Here is a 25,635-nt window from a genome sequence, read left to right on the forward strand (position 1 = left end):
TATATTTCAGTTTGTTGGATAAGATCCAAAAATAAACATTGCTAGGCAAGCGTTCCTATTGTTAAAGAACTCAATTTAAAGGAAAGCTGAGTGACAGCAAAACGCTCTCCACACTAATAATTAAAAGACCTGGGTTCCTGGGTTCTAGCTCTGGTTCCTTCATTTATTGCCCATGTATTTTTGATAACTTCATATAATCTATTTCTTCATAGCCAAGAGACAGTCTTAATAGAGATGTTTACAATGGTTACTGGAGTCAGGACCCATAAACTTTTTTGGTTATTTCAGTAAATGTATAGCATTTTGATTAAATCTTTTATTGATATGAGAAAGAAAAGGAGAAAAAATACATTATGCTCTGTGAATAGAATTCTAATGTAGATATTCTTCATGTCTCTCTGCATTAAGACTGACTTGCATTCACGATTATTAACTAAAAAGAAACATAACTTTAAAGAGGCAAAAAACAAAAATAGTCATACCTGAAAACAATAATGTATTATTCACAGACTCAGGACCCATGTATATCTGAAGGAAAAATATTTTAAGTGGTAAGATTTCATTCTCTAGTCACATTTTTAATGCGCTACTTTTTACCAGCTTCTCCATATCATCTCTGCTCCTCGGCTGATTCGCACCCCCTCAAATCACCCTCTCTTCCTCCTGCCATTCTCACTTTCTTCAGTTTTACCTTTGGAACTTTCCGACTTATATATCAAAGCTCTGATGGGTTTCTGAGTTTTCTGCAAACCTACAGTTGACTTTTTCTTAACTTTGCCCACATAGTTACAAGATAAGTTATGACCATATAATTATACTAAAATGTGGGTAATATTTAAGTCAGTCAAAAGAATTAATGCATATCCCTCCCATTAGATAAGAAGCTATTAGATGAGTAGCAGCAAAGTGGGTGTTGGCATTCTTACATTTCTCTACTTAAATCCCAGAAAATTTAAATTATTAAAAAAGAGAGCGATCTGTCAGTACTACATTATTACTCATGTCCTGACCAATTCTTCTTTGTGTAACATTCACTTTGTTATAATTATGACTAAAGAAAAGACATTGCATTAGCACTCTCTTTATCAAATCTTATTAAGGGTATTTTGAACTAAATGCCTTAAAATTGTTTGAATGTAAAAATAAGAGTTATTTCGATTATATTAGATGACATCTTTGTCATTTGAAATGTATCAAAACAAAAATTCCTAAACTTTAAACTTAAATATGCTCTTTTATTTAACTGCAATAAAAATGCAACACATTATTATATTTCTAATATACACAAAATCTTTCACTATATTTTCTACAAAAACACTTTAATATATTGGTTATTTTACTTGTAAATAACTCATTTGAGAGTAAAAGCTTTCAGGTTTTATTAAAGAACTATATTTAAGATTATAGTGATTTTATTTACACATCGGAATAATTATTTTTAACAATGATATGCTTGGGTTAACACTTATAGAAATAGCACTGCATAAGACAGCAGCCAATTTCTTATACTCCTATACTATTCATTAGTTCCCAATTTCACTTTTTAAAAAATCTTATTGTCACTAAACATAGGAGTTGGACAGGCTGCTGAGGACGAGACATTGTGGACATCACTCATTCATAGGGTTGCCAGGAGTTGGAGCTGACTCAGTGTCACATAATACATACATATATGCATTCTCACTAAGAGGAAACTCTATGATTGGTGTTAAATACTTTTAGAAATATAACAGAGTGCACCCAAACTTAAAAAATCAAACAAATATTATGATTATAATGTAGAGAAACTACATCAGAATTCAGTATAGGCTATGGCCAAAGATGGGATTACTCAATTTGACCCAAAAGCTTACTATGACCAAATCTTGAAAATATTACTGAATTCTTTTCTTTCCATTTTTTTTAAACAAGTTATACTGACCCAGAGTTGTTTTTACATCCTATTCTGCCCTAGCGATATCATATTTTCACATTATCCTTTCTTAGACTTCACATCTAGGAAGCCATTATAAAGGGTTTATTCAAACATGGCCTTCTAACCTGAACACTTCTAAGTGAGTGGAAAAGACATTAGCCACCTACCTTACATATTACTAATGAATAACATCAGGTGAAGTGTTCCATTTTCTAATTGCACAGTTTCAGTCAACTTGCATAAAAAAAATAAAAACCTTATGTACTCCACTATTCACCTTGGAATAAAATTTCTAGAGGACAGCAGCAGTCTTACACTGCAGCACCTAGCACTTCTTGGGTGCTTAATAAATATTGAACAACCCAGCAATCAAGCCCTCCAGGCAATGGCTGCAGTTGTTATTTGACACATATGCAGACTGTACACAGTAGGAATTGCCAATCAAACAGCCAGATCTGAACACACAGAAAATAGCAGAGACAATAATGGCAGCCTCACCTTCAAATACAAAGGACAATCTATATGTATATATTGCACTACATATGAATTAAAAGTATTCATGGATTCCTTTGCATTCCAGTATGCATTTACATAACTCACAGCATGTGAAATTAGCTGAATGCACACTCTTCTTTTCAGTGAATATGCTTAACAAAAGGTCAACAGCCTCAAATTATTTTTAAATAAATAATGTCTTTTCCTGAATTAAATTCAAAATTGTCCTGGGTAGAGGATATCTAACCCTTTTATGCCATCAAATGTGGAATTTCCTCTAATTCTACATATTTAAAATTACTCACTCATGAACATCACAGACCCTGAGAGACCGGTGTGTGAAATGTGTCTCTTCACTAACATATCTGCTTAAGAATTAGATGTGTAAACTTTGCCTATATATAAGATGGTCACTCTGAAACTTAAACCTTTGTTTTTAAAAACTCTCATTCATACATCAGATGATGAAGATACCATTTAGTAAACTATACTATTGCCTCTTTGCAACATCATCTTCCTGGTGGCCTTAAAGAGTTAATGATTCTCAATCTCCGTAATTGTTGTACAAAGCTTTAGCTTTTCCTAAGAGATCTGACCCAGTTTTTAAAAGTAAAGATTGAACCCCCTGTAAAAAAAAAAAAAAAAAAAAAAAGATAAATGAGGGTATGACTGTACTGAGGTGATGGGAAAAGCCTTAGCATGCCTATCGTTTCCCTTCTCACCTAAATTTTTTGTGATCCTTGTTGTTGTGTCAAGCCTTTAGTGAATACTACTTGAACTGCTTAAAATTATACATTCAAAGTCGACTTTATGCTCTAAGGAATATTTAATGTGAGACATCATTCACTTTTGCATAGAAATTAGCTCTGCAGTGTGAAAACTGGCTTCAGGTGAATTCTACTTTAAAAAAATGCAAGTGAGAAGAGGAAGAACCTGAAAGCAGGCACCACAGTCTTATATAAGAGAATCACCACCAGCAGCTGGAGGGTCCAGTGTATACAGAAAATTGTCTTACACCCAGATCAGTGGAGTCTCTTTACTGCACAAAAGAAACATTCAGGTTAGGAAAAATAGGAGTCCTGGCATACACAGAATATTTTTTCCACCTTAAATTCTCAGGAATGTCGTGAACTTGATTCACTCTTTGGTATTTAAGTAGGTGCTGAAAACAAGCATAGTGAAGAGCTTGTCATTTATTTGCTCTTTAAAATACAGTTTTCATACACTCTTACTCCTCCTGACCAGCAGGTAATATTGAAACACCTCATCCAAACACAGCAGGGGGCTGACTTGGATCATTTATTCAATATTTACTGAGTTCTTATGATGTGCCAGGCATGGTAACAGTTGCAAAGTACAAATGAGGAATATATGCCCCCTCTACTCTTAGCAAACATACACTGAGTAGGAGGAGATAGATGCATACAGATCATTGCAGTGCAATGTGGTAAAGGCTAAAATAGAGGCATGAACCACACATCCTGGAAATACAGAGCAAGGAGTAGCTAATCAGGGATGGCAAATGAGAAGACAAAGTAAGTAGGTTTGAACTGAGTTGAAAGTATGAGCTAAGTGGTGTTTGGGGTGTAGGGCTGTACGTTCCAGGCAGAAAGGGCAACTCTCCACATCCTTTAATACCTTCTCCATTAGTTCCTTCAGAATACCTCATTGTAGGGCATATAGATTTCCCTCTCAAGTGGATAGGGGTGTATAGTCACTCTTCACTCTGAAAGGTAAAAATATTTAGGATATCTCTGAAGGACTTGACAATAATCTGTTTGCCACTCAGTGGGAGGTGGATTTCTATGAATTTCGTAATGTCAGCAAATGTGGTAGAGGTCACTTTAAGCTTGGCACTAGGTATACAAAGATAGTAGAATTTGGTCTGTGATCTCTAGGAGCTTGTGTTCCAGGGGGAGGGACAGTCGGATAATCATAGACTTCCCATACTATCTGTTAAGTGCAATTAGAGAGAGATACATTGGATGTCATAAGAACATGAAAGCACAGTTAACCTGTCTAGGAAGGCATTAGCAGCGAAAGGTGTTTTTAAGCATATGGATGTCTGACTTTAGTTTTAAGGGAAGAGTAAGTCATGGACAAAGATTGAAGGAGAAGCTAGGCAGAAAAACAAATGGATGAAGTAATATGTGAAAGCATCAAACAGCCCTGTATATACCAGGCTCTTCAAAAAGTTAAGGATCATAGAACTTAAGGAAGAGGGCAGGAGAGGTGAACCTGTAGAGGTGAACAGATATCGGATGCTTGGGAGATAGCACATGCCTTTGGAAAGAGCTCGATATTAAATTATGCTTAGTGGACAGATACTTTATAAATAATCAAACTGATATCTTAAAATTATAATCAATTTCAAAAGTTGCTGAAAAATTAAGAGACAGAGGTTAGATTTAGGTCTGTAATCTCTCAGAGCCCACCCTCTTGACCGTTACTCCATGTATGACCATGTGAGAGTTGGGATGCCGTTTTCAGATCTTCCATTAACTTAACTTTCCTTTTCATTCCTCTTGCTTTCCATCTATGATAATATGGAGGGGTTAGGGTGTGTAGGAAAAAAATTGTGCTGTGCCAGGAATGTGTTTGTGCTTTACAAAAATGGCAGATGTGAAATCGCTGGGAAGAAGCATGCCACACAAGTACTAATGTGATACCAGAAGCCAGTGATTTTATTTTCCTGCAAAAGCAACAGAGTATTATGAAATTAAAGTCATAATTGGACCCAAAATGCTAATAGGTGCAGCTGTGTAACCCAATCAGTAAACAAAGAAGATGACAAACAGAGAGAAAGGAAATAGAATGTAAGGATGCATGGCAACTAAATATGCCGCCTAGACAATTTGAAGAGAAAAAGGGATGGACGTAGTGTTAGCAAAAATATATATAAATTAATGCTTCTCAGATGAAGGAAAATTATTATTTTTTCTCTGCCAGTGATATAACCAGAAATAGTGGATTTAAATTGACATAGAATACCAGTTTACATTGGAGAAAACGCTGTAAAAGAAAGGTCAGCTGCAAAATACAAAACTTTTATATATGTAGAAGGAAAAAAACACTTAACATTTTCAATTTGTACTTTTTCAGACTAATTGGTCTGTTCTATACATAATGGAATCTTTCAACACTCAGTAGAGGTGACGTACTCAAATAACTTAACAGGGTCCCTTTCTGTGCCTTTTTCAATGATGCTCAGATATCATATCAAGTTTCACTAAAATATTGTCCAGGAAAATGGTTTACTGCACTCTTAGAAAGAGCAACATTGTATCAATAATGGCTGACAATTGAAGGAAACGCAAAGACAACCTGCAGCTCCCTTTTCCTCCTTCTCCTAGTGAAATTTGGGAGAAGAGAAAAAGGTGTTGACGTTAAAATAGGAATTAAAGAATCTGCAGGTGCTCCCCATGTTCTTTGAGCTTCTATTAGTTAACATCCCTTCTCTCCAGAAACTGGTCAGATCAAAAATCTGAAGTAAAGTGAGTGTCTATTTGAAGAATATAGATGGAGTTATAAAGCTTCCAGTTTGAACACAAAACATATGTTATTAAGCTGGGGTTTATTGAAGAGGAATATCCTCCTGGAATCAATTTACTATGGATTTATTTGAAAGTGTAATGACAAATAGTTGAAAATCAGCATTCCAATCTGTGCATCCACATTTATCAGTTTCTTTAGGAAAATACTGCAGATGTCACTGAAAGAAATTTATATTTTGGCACTGATCTCATTCACTTATAAGATGCAACATGTTATATACAAAGCCTATGTCAGTTGGACCATAAGTTGATTTCAAAATTAGTTATTGAGTGCCTGCTATTTTAAAAGGCATGTTTTAGGAGCAGCAAAGAAGATGATAAAATATAAGACACCTATGTGTGTCCTCAAGGAATTTATAAAAATTGGGGAGAAATAGTTGAATACATTAAAATATTTTAATATAAAGTAGTATACTAATTGCTATAGAAAATAAGAGGCAGCAGAAGGATAAAGACAATTATTCTTTATAATCTAAATCATAGTCTCCATGAAATGACAGTGATTTGATCCTGTACATATAAATTTCAACTAGACCTCAGAATTGCCAGAGCAGGTTCATTTTCTACATTTCCAAACAGTCATTTTGCTTCTGTTGCTCTCTCCTCAAATCATCTACATTCCTCGCCAACTCAGCCCCACACTTCATTAACAAAATAGAAACCCTGATAATTCATGCCATTTCACTCTCTTGCTTATAACTATATAATATTTTCCCACTGGTTTAAAATAGAATCTATACTTCCACCACAGCCCACAACTGCAGATGGTCTGTCACGGGCCTTCCTCTATTCCTTTTTTATACCTCCTTCTCCTTAGCACTCTTGGCTCCAGCTTTATTACCTGTTTCACTTCTCAAATGGACCCTCCTTATTGCTGTCTTATGCCTTTGTACCTGCTGTTCCCTCTGCTCAGAAATCCTTTCTCTGGACCCTTTCATAGTCAGCCTTTTCTCATCATTTAGGTCTCAGCTCTAAAGTCATCTCTTAAGAAGCACCTTCCTTACTATCTTATCTGAAGAAAATCCCATTGTACTTCTTCCCCCAAGCATTTCTACCACATAAATATATCTTTTTTTTTTATCAGTTCCACACTAAGGTTTTATTGGAACAATTCTGAGAGCTTTATTTCATATTAAACATGAGTAAATATAGTAAAAATTATTCTTCTCTCACAATGAGTCCATTATAGATTTATAGATTTATATCATTTTCTCTTTAATCCTTAATGTCATCAGTCTAGTCTCAAAAAATTTTGTATCAATCACTTATGCCTTACTGATTTTAAAATAAAAAGCATATATATTTAAGGTATACAACATACATATATATGGTGAAATAATTACTACAGTTAAGCTAATTAACATTTCTATCTCCTTACATAGTTACTACTTATGTGTATGTGTGTCCGTGTGTGTGATGAGAGCACCTGAGATTACTCTCTTAGCAAATTTCCAGTATACAGTACAGTTTTATTAACTGCAAGTTAGATCGCTAGAATTTATCAGTTCCACATAATTGCAACTTTGACCTACATCTCTTCACTTCCCCGCCTCCCTGCTAACTACTCTCTGTGTCTATGAATTCAACTTTTTTGATTTCACACATAAGTGAGATCATGCAGTATTTGTCTTTTCAATGTCTTGTTCTCTCCTTAGCATTATGGCTCTCTGAAATTACTTATTTACTTCTGTTTTGCCTGCCTCATCCTACCAAATGGAAGTTCCTATGGGAAACAGACCTGATGCCCTTGTTCTATGACTGGCACATGGGTTTCAAAAAAAAAAAAAATCTGCTAATTAAATGAGTCAATGCATAACTAAAAGAATAGAAAAGCTTGAAAGTAAATGTGCAAAAGAGAGACTAGAAAGTATGTTGTTCATAGATAAGTCTTTATGCAGTATTTTGAGCAGTGTAGGTTTCCAAACCTGGTATTCGGGTATGGAAAAAATATTCCATCTTTGTTGTTAGTCATGTGCACAGTTATTCTAAAGCATTAGAGAAATTCAACTTATCTGTGGTTTGAGTTAATAGAGGATCAAAAGAATTAAAGAATATAATCCTTACCTAATTTACATAATTTCTACCCATTAAGTTTACATTCATGTATTTTCGATAATGTTTCCTATTGTCCAGCTAAGCTGGACAGATCATCCTCCAATAAAAAAATTTGTGAGTTTTATGCAGCACAATTACATATTCATAAGTGTGCTCAAGAATGCAAACACCATTGAGTAACTAATGTTCTCTATATTGTCCAATGAACAATGGTGTGACACTTTCCTATACACCCATAAAAAATAAGTAGACTTCTAATTTACCTGAACTATTCTAACAAAAAGCTAAGAAGAATATTTACTATTACAGTATATACTAGAACTTAATGCTTTTCTCAATAGAAGAGAAAAATACATTCATTGAATACATGTTCCTGTTAATGTTTTTTAGTTTGATATTTAACATTTCATTAATGTGAACTTTGAGAGAGTAAAAAGAATTCTAAAGGGTCTAAATCAGAGCAAGTAGCCGAAATTATTAAAATCATTCTCTACACATTTTCTTTGCACACGTTTCATTTAACACGAATCTCAGCAATAGCTTCAAAAAGTGAATACCTCTTAAGAGACTTTTAGTTACTTTTAGCACCATTCTCTGGGTTCTTGTAGCCACTATGAAATTAAGGCGGCTTGGGGAAAAACTCCTACCATTCCTGAAAAGAAGCTTTTTAAGTAAAAATCTTCTTTTCTTTTCTTAATTTTATTCTTCCAGCTATTTTCTTTAATGGACTTACTGCTATAACGCAGGATAATGTTGCTCATAAGTTCTGAACATGTAGTTATGGACTGATCATTTCATAGGTTAGAACATTCGGTCAGAACACTCATTAGATTACCATGTACTCTATCCTATTCTATAATTTTTCATATATCCATATGTCTATCTAAACACAAAAGACAGTGGCTGCTCTCTGCTGAGAGCGAAACGGAAATCTCCATTACAATACATTGTCTCCTGAATGAATGCTCTACATTTTCAGCCGTCTTTATTGTATTAACTGATGTCATCTTGTGGATTTTTAGCCTTGTCTAAACTGTTCTTGCAATGACACTAATAATGAAAAAATACATCATGAGGAGCAGTTGTTAATATATAGCACTAATTATATAAAACATTGTTTTGTCTAGTACTACTATATTACATGAAAGACTGCCCTATCATGTTCATTTAATGTCAACATAGTCTATACATGGAGAAATATATTTTGAAAGGGAAGTCGGTAAACTCTTTTTAAAGTCTCATGAAAAGTGGTTTGAAATTACTATATATCACCAACCAAGCCATTACCTAAATTTGCTTTTGTGAATGAAGATCAATCTGAGAAGCAAAAATTTAATAATACAAAACGAATATGAATTATTCAAAAAGGAGCAGGCATTTAAAGTTTTCTTTTAATGAAATACTGATAATAAAAGTGGAAACGTCTTACCAATTTGGAGCTTTGTGCAATTTTATACTTCCCATTCATGTAACTATAACAAAATGCTCTGTAATACAGAAAGAAGATGGAAATCACCATTTTGAAACGTACTAAATCAATACATGCCTTTATTGGCTAGGGCTTTTCTTCTTAATTACATACTCAAATTCTTTGCAGTCAACAAACATTAGAAAAGGAAACAATGGAACCAAATGTTATTAATCAATAACTAATAGCAGAACATAAGATGTTTAAAAGTGTGTAAGGGACCCCAGTGAAATGTGCCAAATGGTCATGGCCCTTAAAAAACTAGTCTTTTAATAAGCCCAGCCCACTCTAGCAAGGCCACAGAGGGACTATGAATGAAGGCAATCCAGTTTGGGGCGCCAGAATTTCTTTACACTGCCTCCAACTTTTCTGTCCCACTATTTCTCACTATTGGCTTTCCCGGTTTCTCCACCTTTCAATTCTTGTAAAGTTTCACATTAGATCTTAGTCCCTGCCAATCCTTTTGGTTTGGGAATGTGGTTTCAATTATTTATTCTAGCAGATCGCAGCACCCTGAAGAGCATGATTTCTAGTCTCTGCCTGGTAATTTTATGAACTCTGACCATAGGCAACAGGAGAAGTTGTACCCCTCCTCATCCTTTCACTTTCTCCTCACTGGCCCTCAAGTGAGGAGAAAGTTCATTGTTCATTGGTTCCTCAAGTTGGTCCTAACCTGGTCCTTCCTGATATAATAGAGAGGAAAAAACAAGTGGACATAGCTCTCAGAGTGTAGAGCCCTTTGTGGAGGGTTGTGATTAGAGAAGGGGACTGTCTCAGGTTCCTCGTCAGAGTATGTGGTGGGTACTTGATTAGAGCCTGAGGAATTTTCAGTGATTCAAACACATAATTGGCTAGTAGAAAGGAAATGCATCAAAACCAATCTGAAAATGTCAGATGAACCAAATGAGCAAAAGTTCTGCAGAAAAAAAAGAGCAACCAATAGGACTTCCGTTTCCATAAAGACAGTATTTATGATATGTTTTAGATTAAATGCCACATTTCTTAGTCTAGAGCAAAGCATCAATATCTTAGATTGTATCTGAGTAGAAAGAAGAACTGAGTAAATGTTGAGGAATTATGAACCTAGACAACTTCGTCTAGTTCTTAGCACTGACCTGGCATATCCATGGTACCTACAGAGTCAGTAAATGCTACATGAAAAATAAATGAATGAAAACAAGGTGACAATCTAAGAAGAAAAATATAATTTTAACAAATAGAATCTTTGAAGAAAATGTTTTTCATATAAAAAATAAATCATATGAGAAATAATTCACATAATAAGAAAATAAAGCAAGAAGAAAATAATATGATCTGTGTAGGTATAAATAAAGGCAAGCATAATTTTAAAATCAAGGAGGCAAAATATAGAACTGGCTATGAAAATGAATGTAGCATAATGTTCTTTTTAATCCTGTGAACTGATTAATAATAACTCTTATTATTTATCCTATGTATTCTTAAAGACTGAGAATTGACGAAGTAGATTCAGATAGAACAAAAAACCACCCAAAGAGTAAGACGGATCCTGACTGGCCTAAGAATGTGTGTCTCAGAAATATAGTACAAAACATAAGCCCTTCCAAAGAAATAACAGTTATACTGTACACTACCTCAAAGGTTGTATAGCCTATAGCAGAATTCAAAGAATATCTTAAAGCAACTAAAGAAAATTATAACTTTATGAATCTGATAAGTTCTCTGTGAGGACTGATTCATTTGCTATTTATTGTATTAGCTCATTTGCTATTCATTGCTATTTGTACTTTTATCATCATAACTTAGCATTAATTACCACAGCATTAAAATAAAATGCCATTTTAATTCTATTTTCAGGGCATAAATGTCTCAAAGTGATACCTATACTTAGCAATTTATCTACCAAACAGAAATTCATTTATACTTTATTCTTTCCTATAAATCAATGTTGACTATTTTTAGTTATCTAATTAATAAAGATATTAAAGTATCTATGCATTTAAAAAATTGATAGTTGCCATTCTGTCATCTTACAAGAACCAAAATTCCATCATTAATTGAATCTTTATCTGTAAATGAGGAGAGAGAAAATTGTTTCCTTTTGGGAAGTAGCATTATATTTTTCTCATTGAAATACATTTAGTTCATTCTATTCACTATCTAAACAAGTATAAATTATATTCTCCAGTGATGTTTTTCAACATGACTTTGAAGTGTTCTTAAAATTAAGTCCTGTTAAATTCATCCCCATGTCGTGATCACCTATTAAAAATGTTTTGGATCCCAATTCCACCATTTACTGTAGTCACTATTCTTTCTAATCCATTCTTTATTTTGGCCTCTATTTTCTTTGTAAACATGACTCATCAGCATTTTATTTATCACTTGTCTAACTCTAATTTTAATTCAGTAATGTAGCGCAACTATCAGATATTGGGGTCTGTGTCATTTGCCCATTGAAGCCCCCGAGTGCGAGTGATCCCTGGAATGGAGAAACCAAAGAGCACTGTATCATTAATGATATACATTAGTTGAGCCAAGAGCCCAAAGCCAAGAGAGTTTGACTAGCAAACTCTGCAACTGCAAGCTGATCTCCACCCACTATCTAAAAGCACTTTTTTTATGGGAACATTAACCACTTCTCATTTTTCTGTAAGCAATTATTGGATCGTGGAGTATGAAAGGATCACTAAGTTCTCCTGCCAAAAGTTATGATACATAGGTCTATGAGAAAGGTCTAGGAGCTGCATTTTTACCAATGAATCATGCAATGCTAGTGTAGATGATTAATGCTCAGTATGTCGAGAAATACCCTGAAACTCAAGAAGATAAAGGATTTTTACAAGACTTAATCCATTTTATCAGGATGTGCAAATGAATCATAATTTGTTCATCTCCTTGTGAGACTAAGCTACAGTTTGATCACATTGTTCAAGAATCAGAACAGGCTACTAGCAAGATCTGCAGAAAAGTACGTGATACCAAGGTGAAAACCAGAACCTCTGGCCCTGAAGGGAAGCATAGAATTGAGAAAAGTTCTCTTAAGAGACATATCCTTCCTCCATCTAGTAAATTACTTAAGCCTATCTGAAACTAGTTTTTAAACCCAAGGATGGAGCAAGACTCTTAAGAACTGAGTCTCGTCTGTGGCTCTAAACCATCCCAAGTAATTTTGAAGAAATGAAATATATTTAAGGCTTTAAGTATAAGTAATATTAATTGACAAATATTACAGCACTCGATAGAACGTAGTGTGAAGACTTACACCAAGTGTGTGTGAATGCGTGCGTCAGTCCTTTCACCTCATTTTTTAAGACGTGTTACCTGCTATGATTTACAGGTACAAGGAACTAAAAAAGAAGGCATCACCACTTCACACTACGAAATAGTCCAATTATACCCTGTTACCTGTATTAGTAATTGCCAATTGCAGAGACATAAAGGTATGGGTCTACAGTTCTATGTTGTTAATTGATTTATGTGCGAATATGCTAATACAATCCTGATTTTGTTTTAGGATTTCTAGTGAGATTGAACTTGAATACTTATTATGACCTAAAATATTTTAAAGTAAGTTTGAAAATCTACAGCTACTATTCTACTTTTCCTAAAACATAACCAGTGTTTAGCTATAGGCTAAATGGGTTTCCTTGCAGAACTTAAAATAAGTTTTCTTACAGTCTAAAGAAGATAAGTCAATTAATATGACTGAGAAGTAAGAAAAATCAATTTAATAGGCACGTAATTATTTAACTTCTGAAAGAAAGGCGTTATTGGCAATGTCTCTTTTTAAGAAATGGATAGATGTGGGCAGCAATGAAAGAATCAGCTAGTATATTCTAAAGCATTTTCTCCAAATGAACTACACATTTTAATTAACATATGTGTGTGGCTATGTAAACATGTAGATATATCTGCATATATGTATAGCCATGTATCTATATTTACAGATATAATATTATATGTCATAATGATCATATTCTTGATTATATATACCACTAATGGTTTCTTTTTAAATTCTTAGAGTGAATTGGCCCCAAACACCAACCAAGACATAAAGAAAACAGTTTTGTGCAAAAATAATTTTTATTCAAATTATTTGGGAATAAATATTACTAGATATTTTGGAAGCAGTGTTAGGGAAGAGGCAATATTATGTGTCTTTCTGTCCCTTTTATGAAGGTATTTGACTTCCTGAAGCCCACTAAGAAGGAAGGAGAAATAAAAGAATCAATTACTGACTAAATGTTCTTTTAAAACAATCTTTAAATTTTTTCTTTGTGGAATAATCTTTGAATTCAAAAAGAACTAAACAATGAAACTGAAAATATAAAGTATGATAATGTTGTTAGTATCTAATTTTTTTAAATACCTAACTAGTATTTATTTCTATTTACAATGTTAAATACTTTGATGGCAAAGTAAAAAATATTTGAACTCTTGAAGTTCCACTTCATTTCTTCAAATTTAGGTTTCAGTCTGCAGTGTGAGGTATAACTTTGTAAATATGTGAGTTAGATTCATATAATTAGTCTGTCTCTGGCCAACATTCAACTGCACCTTTTTTAGTAGTATATAGTAATATTGATTTTGGTAAATATAGATTTTGGTAGTATAGGTTTTGGTAAAATCATAATCACTTTGAGAGCGTTTATGTACAGAGTACTATTCCATATTTTTCAGGCTATACATTTTCTTATTTCCATAGATTCAATTATGCATATGATAGCACTGAGTAAATATTTGTTGAATGAAAAAAAAGAGGAGAACTTATATACTTATATGAAGGAGATGAGATTAATATAAATGAAATATTCCACAGCAAAAATGTCAAAAATAATAATATATACTAATTAGAACCAAATAGATATGGAAACTTTGGCTAAAGATAATTAGCAACACAAAAGGTTGTCCATTAAAATAAAATGCCTACTCTCAGAGAGTAGGCATGGGAAAACTTAACTTGGGGTGTTATCAAAGGGAGAAAGCATAGTTATTAGCAGAGAGCAATGAGGATATGTAAGTCAAGGCTATGGGAGTAAGATAAATTGAGGAGATTCGTTGCAGACTTAACAATGATATGAAAATCTTCGTTGCCAAAGGTAGACATTCAAATCTGACAGAGAAACTTGTCTGGCAGCAGCAAAATCAAGATCTAGGACAAAGTAAGAAATAAATGCCATTGAATAATTAGGGAAGAAGTTGAGGGAAAAGAAGGATGAAAACAAGCAGAAAAACAATTCATCATTTTTGGCTTTTAAAAGTGAACAACTCATGACCTGAATTAAAATGAATTCTGCAGTAGTAAAATGAGATGGTTTGGTAGATAGGATGAACTGGCACTCAGCACCCATTCCACTGTCCTAATGTGTTAGATTTCCCAAACTCCCTTTCAGCTAGAGTCTAGATATAAACTGGATTCAAACACTTCAATGCACTCACATGAGATTTGTAGGCAGAGACAAGGTAGAGCTACGCTTCCACTGTTGCTGCTGTTTTTGCTGGCAAACACAGTCATGATGACATTGGACTTTTCCTGTGGCAGCATTAGCAGAGGTCTGTGTTGAATCATCAAATTGGTCTTGAGAGGTAAGATGTAGGGCATTCATTGGTGGTGTATCTTCTCCTATAATGAGTATGTGTAATCTGGAATTTGATGATGAGTCCTCTTGCAAAACATTCCTTATTCTTCTCACAATTTTGAGCTCTCCTGGTTTGTAGGCTGTAATATCCAAGAAAGCAATACTTCCACTAGGTAACAAACTAGTTCCTAAACTGGAAATTGAGAGTGCCATGAGGCTATCTGGGTGCTCCTTATGACCTTAAAATAGAAGAATAAAAGATTTATCTGTTATATACGAAGATTAAAGTTAATTTTAAGGGACATAGGGCTGCTGTTAAAATGTGTGTCAGAGAGGAGTATGTATGTAACTGGAATAAAGGAGATACTTGGCGGTGTATCTTCATATTACCATGTCCCAAGCTTTAAGTTTATATACAATTCCAGTAAGACAGGCATGACAACCAATGGCTTAGGCCTATCAGAAATGAAAGTTTGCTTCAACCAATCCACCATTTAACCCTAAATAGCTAAGGGCAATGGAAACATGGAATTCAGTGTAAAAAAAAAAAAACATTATATATACCAAATACGATCTTATGACCATTTGGAGAAACAAAAGCTAGAGTAGCCTCTTGTTTTTTATGTGTGTTATCGCTATATAAACACGTTTCCTTTTTTACTACTTGATTTCCTCCATTGTGTATTCTTTGATAACTTTGTAGGATCTGTAAATGGGAAGGTTAGTGAACTAGAAGGAGAAGGAACATCACATAGAGAAGGATTCTGTGACTAATAGAAGTTTGAATTTCTTCTCATGGGCAATGTATGTTTTCATTTGTATGAAGGAGTAGTTGCACTGTAGAGGGTGGAAATCAGTTGTTGCTGCTACTTTTGTTTGGAAATTTATGTGCAGGAAGAGAAGCGTGTATGGTCAGGGAACACACAGATGGACGGTGGGAGTTCTCTTGCGTTGTCGCTCAGTATCTACTCACCCTCTTTCTGCTGTGCTTCCCTGTAGTCCTGAGGCTGAGACGCTAAACTCTACATTTCAAAGTCTCTTTTGAAGACAGGGCTCAGAATGTGGTTTAGGTTGAGACAGTTCATCACCTTCATGTGGTATTTGGAAGGGAGGATAATGTGAAGACCACAGCTCTGCTGTTTCTGTTGGTCATCACAGTCATAGAGGCCCTGGGTTTTTCTGCAACATTAGCAGAGATCCCAGTGCCACAGAATTAATTTGTGAATATTGAGAGGGCTCAGGGCATTCATTTTTGCCCGTGCCAATATATAGGTGTAATGTAGCTCTGGAGTCAACAGTACATAGTTTTCTAATCTGTGGATTTCAACAGCTAAAATAAGATATATCTCAACCCTATGGTTGCAGTGACAGTGAGTGCCCTACATTCTTGATTGTTACAAAGCCAGAGAGTCTCCTCATGGGTTATTTCTGTGGTATCGGAGCATGCCCTCCAGGCTTTCTAATAAGTTTGTACAAACTTAATTCCTGTATCAAATTCATTTCTGCTTAAAATAGCCAGAATAGTTTCAGTTATCTTCAACTTAACCCTGACTCAAAACAGATGGTATATTGAGAAAGAAACATAATTAACCAAATTAAACTATTCTGTTTGATGAAAATCCTTCCTCTCTGAGCATAATATGAACTGGGAACAATCATAGGTTGGAAACAGATAATTTCAGTACAAAGAATATTGACTGATTTATCGAGACACCAAACGTAATTTATAATTTTCAACAGGTTCTTGCCTTTTTTTCTTGTTGTCTTTATGCATAGCTAGGCAAAATTACTATACAAATAGAACTAATTCATTCCTAATTTGAACCTGGCTATTAGCTTTATTTATTAAAACACACACATATTTACTTCATATTAGTTTAATAGTCACAGTTGGTTATACTTATATACTACTTATAAACTACATATTTATCAACAAATTTTGACACCTGAGAAGCAACGATGCCTATCCATATGGATGTTTTTATAGTATAGAGATGAAAGATGTATGTCATACAGATGATAAAATCTAACAGTTTAGGGGAAAAAATGTCCTTATCTGTAAACAAAAAGAAAACTCATAATTAGGTTCAGCTAAGATCAAGCATTACATATTTATATATTGATTTAATTTTTGTTGTAATCTCTAATTCTTTTTCAAGTCGGACTGAGATATTTAAAGAGATAGACACAGAGATGCAGTCATGGGTCGTGTGCATTTCTGAAATAGTGGCTGATTACAGAGGTCCAATCTGGAGGTAGGCGGGGTTAGTCACCCACAGTTAACTCAAAAGATCGAATGACTGATCAATCTAAGGCTGATTATGTAGTGTAGATTTCGTATGGATTGCCAGCTTCTGCTGCTTTTCCTTCTAAAGGATGCCAAAAACTTGGTGTTTTGCAATCTTCATATACTGCTAAGGTATACAGAATCACAGGTATTTGAGCAATTTGATTATGAGGCATGTATATTAATTTTATCTATCTTTCAAACCTGGGCTGTAACAAAATTAGCTCCTGGTTCAAAATAGGAATAAAAGCAAACATCCACCTTCAGTTGCAATTCAGAATCTGTTTTCCACAGATTCTGAAGACCCATATTACTGGTAATTTTAGTATAGAAACAATCTAGTAAGCATAAATTCTGCATTTAAAGACTGTTCACCAATATCATAACTGCAGGATATTTTCCATCTTTCCTACATAATATATAATTTGCTGTGCCTTCTGTGCTTAGAGTTACAAATAATGATTGATATATTCACTCTTGTTTTAATTTATGTAAGGCTGATTCCTTTTTCTTTCTTTGGGGAGGACAGACACATACATATGTTTGAGACAGCACTTTCTTTTATATTTAATTATAGGTACAAATCTGTCCTCTTTGTGACAGGAAAAACACTTGTGAAAGATGAAAGTTTTGATATATTATTTATCAAGTTGATTTCCTATTTTTTATGTATTGCTAAAAAGCATACAAAAATGCTATCATTTCAAAAAAAGGAATGAAAAGCAATCAGAATATTCCTTGGAAATAAAAGAATAAAATATTTTTATATAAAAGTCAAAAAAATTTCCCCAAAAGCCAGCCCCAGACATGAAATAATTAGAGGTCAAATAAAAAGTATCATTAGAAGAGGATTTAGACATGATGGATCCAGGGACTGTTCCCTTGCCCAAACCTTTGTTTCTTTTTAGAGGTTTCTGGCAGCTTGCAGGATAGAAGTAAATTTTATGATAAAATTACTTCTAAATATTTTGGAGCAAACAGTACTTACCATGGCTTCGTATTTTCTCATCCTTCTGTGTCCACAGACAGCAGGAAACCCTCTTGTTGACTAAGGCAGTGTTTGATAATAACCTTTTTCTCCTTGTTATATTACTTGGAGTGCTCATCATTTGAGACATGTAATGTGTTGGGAATCTCCTACAGTCCACTTCAATTGCCAGGCACCATAGCTTCCATATTCTCTCTGCACGCCATTTTTTAAAATCCAACTTTCCAGCTGAGTAGATTGAGGTGCACACTATTTTCTGAGTGTCCTATGAATTTCACATATGGAATTGGCAAGAAAATGTGTGCTGACATTTCCACCCTCCCCACCATCCCCTGCATATAGTCATTCAGGAAAAACTTTTTATCGTTGATATTTTTGCTCTTTATCCTTAATGCCTCCAAACACTTCAGGAACTTAAATAATATATTCGAAAGAGAAAACACAATTGAAACTAGAACACAAATTAAGTCACATAACTCCCATAAAGAGCAATATATTTTAACATGAGATTTTAAATAAGATTAGGAATAAATAAATAGACATGCCTTGGGCCATGGACATCTAAATTGTGTCACTAAATTCAGTGTAATTGTCTGAATAGTTATGTGCAATTAGTTTCTGATTGGCTGGTCAAAAGAGTAATGCTATTGAAAGAGACATATCTAGACTGTATGTAATAGGGTAACAAAGTATAATTTTGAAGTAGATCCTGAAACCAAGGTATATCTAATAGATGGCATCTCTAAATTATCAGCACACAACTATTTGTTCCTACACACTGCAGGAAAAAGGCAAGATTTGTTCCTAAGTCCTTACTTAATTGCACATAAACACACAAAGATGCATAAAAAATACTTATATATGCACAAAGACACACACATAACTACATATGCTTACATTCGCTCATATTTGAACATGTACACATATACACTCACCCATATTATACACATAGGCACACACAAAAATACACACATGTATACACAGATCTACCCTCTTTCAGAAGAATATATGGCAGGGTATTGGCCTAGCCCTAGATTTCTCTCTTTTTCTGTGAAACATTTATTTTTCCCCTCCAACCGCTCTGGATTTTCTGTAGAACTAAGATCAGGTGTCAGCCTTATGGGCAGAATCTGGTCTGCTACCTGTTTTTACATTTTTAAATGGTTTGAAAATTCAAAAAAAAATTTATTTTATGATATATGAAAATTGCATAAAATTATATTTCTATGTCCATAAATGAAGTTTTGTGGGAATATAACCATATTCATTTATCTCATATTATCTAAAGCTATTTGGGCTGCAACAGCAGAGTTGAGTAGTTGCTACATCAACTGCCTGTGGATCCCTTATCTCTTCACACTGGTGCTCAAGACACTACCAATCACAGTGATGCAGTTATAAATCCTCAGTGTTTCAAGTGCCACACATTATCTCCATTCCATGACCTTTTCCTATTATTTTTATTACTAGTGCATACACATCTTGAAACAGAAAAATAAGAGAAGTGCGGACTTCTTTTGTTGTATTTTAAGAAACAGTAGAGTATGGATTATATTGTTACTGAATTAGGTCAATAAGTAAGAAATTTTTTAAAAAAGGCAGCATCTATGGCCATGCCACCCAGACCAAGCCCCGATCCCTTCTGATCTCGGAAGCTAAGCGGACTGGGCCTGGTTAGTACTTGGATAGGAGACCACCTAGGAAGACTGGGTGCTGTAGGCATAAAAAACCTTAAAAAATAAGAGATTGTAAGAGAACAAGGTATTTAGTATCTGCAAGGTCAAGCAAGGGTTGCCTCGCCTATAAATAGATAGATAGATAGATAGATAGATAGATAGATAGATAGATAGATAGATAAGACATCAACATCATGCTGGAAGTCCTAGCAAGAATTAGATGCAAGAAAAATAAATAAAAGGCATACAAATTGGAAGTGAAGGAAAAGATGGTCCTTATTTGCAAATAATATGATTGTTTATGTAGAAAATCTTATAGAAGCTACTAAAATCTGTAACTAATATGTAAGTTTAGCAAGTTCACAAAATAAAGATCAACATGAAAGGTCAATTTTATTCTTATATACTAGCAAGGAATAATTATAATCTGAAATGCAAAAAACAATAACCATTTAAAATAGCACCCCCCAAAAATAAAATACTTAAGTGTAAATCTACAGTACAGAAAACTATAAAACATTGGTAAAAGAAACCACGGAATATCTAAATATGGAGACATTCCATGGCACATATTAGAAAGCTCAATATTGTTAAGATGTCAATTCTGCTTAATCTTCTCTCTAAATTCTCAATGCAATCCCAAATCAAAATTCCAGCAAGCTTTTCTGTTGGTATCAACAACCTAATTCTAAAATTCATACAGAAAGGCAAATAACTAAAATAGCTAGGAAAATTCTAAAAAAGAGGAACAAAATTGTAATACATTACCTGATTTCAAGACTTATTATAAACCTGGATTAATATAAACAGTGTGGTATTGGCACATAGATCAATGAAACAAAATAAAGAGCCCACATATATATAGTCAACTGGTTTTTGGCAAAGGGTAAAAAGTTAATTCAGTGGAAAAAGGATACCTTTTTAACAAATGTTGTTAAGAAAATTAGATGTGAATACACAAAAACAATGAACATAGACACATACTTAACATCTTAAATAAAAGTTAACTCAGAATAAATCAGAGATCTAAATTAAAATGTAAAACTATAATATTTCTAGAAGAAATTGTGGAAAATCTGCATAACTTGAGTTTGGCGATGGTTTTTAGATAACACACACAATCCGTGAAAGAAAAATAACTGAATTTAAAAATCTTTGACTTCATCAACCTTAAATATTTTTTTGCCCTGTGAAAGACTGATAAGAGAATGAAAAGACAAATCATAGACTAAGAGAAAATATTTGTAAATGATATATCTGATAAATAACTTGCATCCAGAATCTATAAAGAACTTTTAAAGTTCAATTTAAAAAAAAACTAATTAAAAAATGACAATATCTGAACACACTTCACTGAAAATAATATGTGAATGGCAAATAAACATGTGAAAAGATGCTCGACAGCATCTGTCATAAAAATGCAAATCAGAACTGCAATGAGATACCATGACATACATATAAGAATGGATAAATTTTTTTAAAAAAACGATAACAACATATGCTGACTAGGATGTGGAACAATAGGGACTCTCATTCCTTTCTAGTGAGAAAGAAAAATAATGCAGTCACTTTAGAAGGCAATCTGGCAGTTTCTTATCAATTAAACCCTGACTTCCTATACAACCCAGAATTTATACTCCAAGATATTCGCCCATGTGTTTTGTAAACCTAGGTTCACACAAATACTTGTGTGTGGATGCCTATAGCAGTTTCATGGCTTAGCAATGGTAAGGTTTTATTGTATTTTTTTTTCAAGCTCAGGGTCAAGATTGAAATTTTTCTGAATGAGAAGAACCTCACCTAGCATTATTGAATACTAAATGACTTTGGAAATTAGCTTTTGCTGTGGATTTGGTAATGTTTATTAATGAATTCAACCTAAAATTACAAAGCAAACTGTCCTTTTACATTAGAAACATAATATGGCAACATTTATTTGAGGACAACTAACATTATTTGGATTATAATTTGGACTACAATCAAATTATACATTTTCCACAATACCAAAATTCAAAACAAGATGTGAGATATCCATTTTCACTAAATATTTTGTTGGATATGAGCTCAAACTACAATTTCAGTAGCATTTTTCAAATCTCAATGCAACTGCCAAATGAATTTCTATATTTCAAAATCCATTTATGCAATTGAGAAGCTTTCACCTAACTTTGTATTGGAAGTGACTAACTGCACTGTAATGACATGGTAAATGGCAAATGGCAAGAGAAAAATATAATAGGATTCTATAAATGTCTTCCAAGTGAAAAATATGTTTAATCTAAGGTCATAACTCATAGACTGCTATCAATATTTAGCAATACCTATCTGTGAAAAGATTTTTATAAAGATAAAATATGTAAGATCTTATAGATCAGCTCTAACAGATGAATATTTGCAGTTGATTTTGGTGATAGAGAATACTAACTGAACCAAAGTTAAGCAAAATATTATTCTAAGGTAGAATTTCATTCTTGTCATCAGCAGACCTGAATTACAAAAGGGTACTCATATTTTTAAAAATTACCATAATTTGTCAATAAAAATGTGGAAGTTTGTTTTCTCTCTTATTTATAAGTACCTACATAATAGTCTTAATTTTGCCTCTTGGCCCACAAAGCCAAGATAGTTATTATTTGGCCTTTTACATAAAAACTTTGCCAATGTCTGCCCTCGAATATTTAACATTTTTGCCCTCCTAACTGAAAGTGTTACTACTCTTCAAGGACAACAAGAAAATCTAATTCTACTCTCTGGATGAGAGTTAAGAATATGGAATGGGTTATCTTTTCTCAATGCCATGTATTTCTGACATTAAAATTGAAATTTAAAATATATTTTCCCACAAAATCACTGGGATTAGTTTCTGTGAAATAGGTGTATTACTACCTGTTGTTCCAGTCCATTAAACAGTAAGTGTGCTTTGGTGGACCTGAGTACCTAAACAGCATTTTAATTAAATTTTTCAAGAAAATGAATACTGGGTTTCTACAAAAAGGCTAGTAATCACACTTTTAGAATAGAGCTTTATTACAACTCAAAAACTACTTATAACTTTTTCTTTCCTTTAAGTAAGATAGTATCATGGATAATTTACAGTAGTCTTCATCCAGTTTCTGATTCCAGTGCAGTTTTTAACTTCCCTAGCTTTTATTGTCAAAAAAAAATTTTTTTCAAAATTACATTAACTAGATATCCAGATCAGCAAACGTTGTTAAAAATAAATCAGTTAATGTTGATAAAATAAACTAAGAATTATGAGCATGATATTATGTCATCTATATTATTATCTCCAGGTAGAACTGAACTGCTGGGGTGAAATAATGCTACCCTAAATTCTGGTAGCCAGATTGACTCCCAGGCAGGAAACCACCTCATTCTCTTAAGGTGGATAATTATACACTGAAACCCACATGAGTCTCATTAATGAACAGGCCAAGGTAATAAACAGATCCCACAACATTCTTATTAGCCTAATACACTGCACTTAGGGTAAAAATAAATCTACACTGAGTAAACCTGATAATCAAGAGTCTGAAGTTAGGCATGGTGTTAGGATGGGCATATAGAAGAAAATATAAAACCAAAGACAGAAAGATACGCATACATGTAATAAGAATTACTTATTCATCTATCCATCCACATATCTGATTATTTTATAGTTCTTTACTTATTTTTTGTAGACATATGTTGACATCCAATTTTTAAATTTGCTTTCCATTTTTAAATCATTAGTTCATTCATTTGAAATATATTTATTGTTTTTACTGAGTTCTAGGCAAGTTGTTAAGAATATAGCTATATCCTCAATATCCAATAAGGGAAACAGATAATTAATGTCTAATTATGAAAACATAAAAATGTATGGTAATTCATTTATTACATTATGTCATTTATGATTTGTAACAAACCTCTTAGACGAAAATTATCTCCAATTTTACACTTGTGAAAAATCAATACTCTAGTTAAATGACTTGTGAAAAGTTGTGTCATAAACTCAAATCTTCTGATTCAAGGTCTAGAACTTCTTACACTACATCAAACCTATCTTATTCTTTATGATAATATTGATTTCAAATACCCTGCTTGCTCTTCAGCTTGAATATCTGACTAATAAAAAACACGTTACCAAATTTTCTTCATTACTTGAAGAATCAGTTTCCTTGTTTTAGTAATTCCATTGTATCTTTGAATTCCTCTTCATTTATCTTCTCAAATGAAATGTAGCAAATGCTATTACTTTTATTATCTCACATTCAGTACCTTCTCTATTCCTTCAAAGAACTGCTTCACCACATTTTTACTTACCAACTTTACTACCACTTTGTAACACTGTCTTTCTCAACACTCAGCCTAAAAGAATTGTGGACTAAGCAGTTTCCTCTGAAAAACAACTTTTTATTATGATGGAAAATACACTGGTCTGTGAATAAAATACTTGATCTTCAACAATTATGAGTTTTTCCTTTCGATGGCTCTTCAAATTTTTAAGATTTAAAGAAGTAGCAATGATTGTAGACTGCTGTGAAGCAATCATATGAATTTTTGATAATAACATCTGTGAGAAGGAGTACTAATAAAACAACGTCTAATATTTGATAAGTGTATTTATGTGCCAGGCATTGTGTTAATTGCTTTATGTGTATTATCACTCATAATCTTCAGTAAACCCCTTTTAGGCAAAGATTCTCACTCTCAAGTTACAGAGGTTGCCCCCAAATACTGTGGTTAATAGTATGGACTCCATAGCCATACTATAAGAGTGTATGAGCCCTACTCCCATCGCCTTCTAGCTTTCATCTATGAAAAACCTGAATTTACTCCTTTTGGACTTTTGTCAAACATTCTTCTGAAAAAGGACGTGTGTGTGTGTGTGTGTGTGTGTTTTATCTGTCCATGTGCAAATGCGTATGAGTATGTGTGTGCTTATGTGTGTATAAATATGTCTGTCTGTCTGTGTGTACTTGTGAGTATGTGTATGTTTTATGTGCATCCATGTGTGTTTACGTGTGAGTGAGTATGCATTTAGGAATAAATGTTGCCCTTCTCCCACAAACCATGTGTATAGATGGTGAGTTATGTGTTGGTAATTTGAAGATGCCCTGGAGTTAGCTATATCTTGGCTTCAGGTTCTAGTTGAAAATACATCATACAAATCCACCATAAATTTGAAATGGGTGAGGAAAAAAGTAGAGCCATCAGCTTCCAGTATTTCTGCCTCCAGACTCTTTTAGTTTTTATGTATACCGTAATATTTAACAGTTTCTAGAGGTTTTTGTTATTTTATCATTTTATTTCCTTGGATGATTTTTAGTTGATTTTCTGGTATTTAGGTAACAATTTTATTTACAGAAAGCTTTATCTATATATACATATGTATTTTTTTTATTCTCTGTCGTGTATATCTTAATTATTTTCCTTTTAGAATAGCTATGGCTCAGTATGTTCTGGTTATGTTATTAAGTGTTCGTACAAAGTACATTCTTATTCCTGTTTTTAAAAAGAATAACCATAATGTCTCTCCATTAAGTATGATTCCAGCTCCAAGTTTTAAATATATACTCTTTGTTGTGCTAAGAAACAAATACTCCAAATATAATTTTTAGCATTTTAATCAAGATTAGATGTAGAATTTTTAC

General features: G+C 33.4%; 1 long non-coding RNA gene and 1 pseudogene across 4 annotated transcripts in view; both read left to right on the forward strand.

The window, feature by feature from the left end:
• Positions 1-25,635, forward strand: part of LOC107513527 — a 479,315-nt gene that overhangs the window by 370,945 nt on the left and 82,735 nt on the right. For all 4 annotated transcript variants that reach the window (XR_004956357.1, XR_004956356.1, XR_004956355.1 and 1 more), the window contains one exon: positions 12,807-12,909. This is a non-coding gene — a long non-coding RNA (uncharacterized LOC107513527). The remainder of the gene's footprint in view (positions 1-12,806; positions 12,910-25,635) is intronic.
• On the forward strand, positions 19,927-20,045 carry LOC118600876 (annotated as a pseudogene).

The sequence above is a fragment of the Rousettus aegyptiacus genome, unplaced genomic scaffold (genome assembly GCF_014176215.1).
Source record: "Rousettus aegyptiacus isolate mRouAeg1 unplaced genomic scaffold, mRouAeg1.p scaffold_m13_p_3, whole genome shotgun sequence".
Classification (NCBI taxonomy): Eukaryota; Metazoa; Chordata; class Mammalia; order Chiroptera; family Pteropodidae; genus Rousettus; species Rousettus aegyptiacus.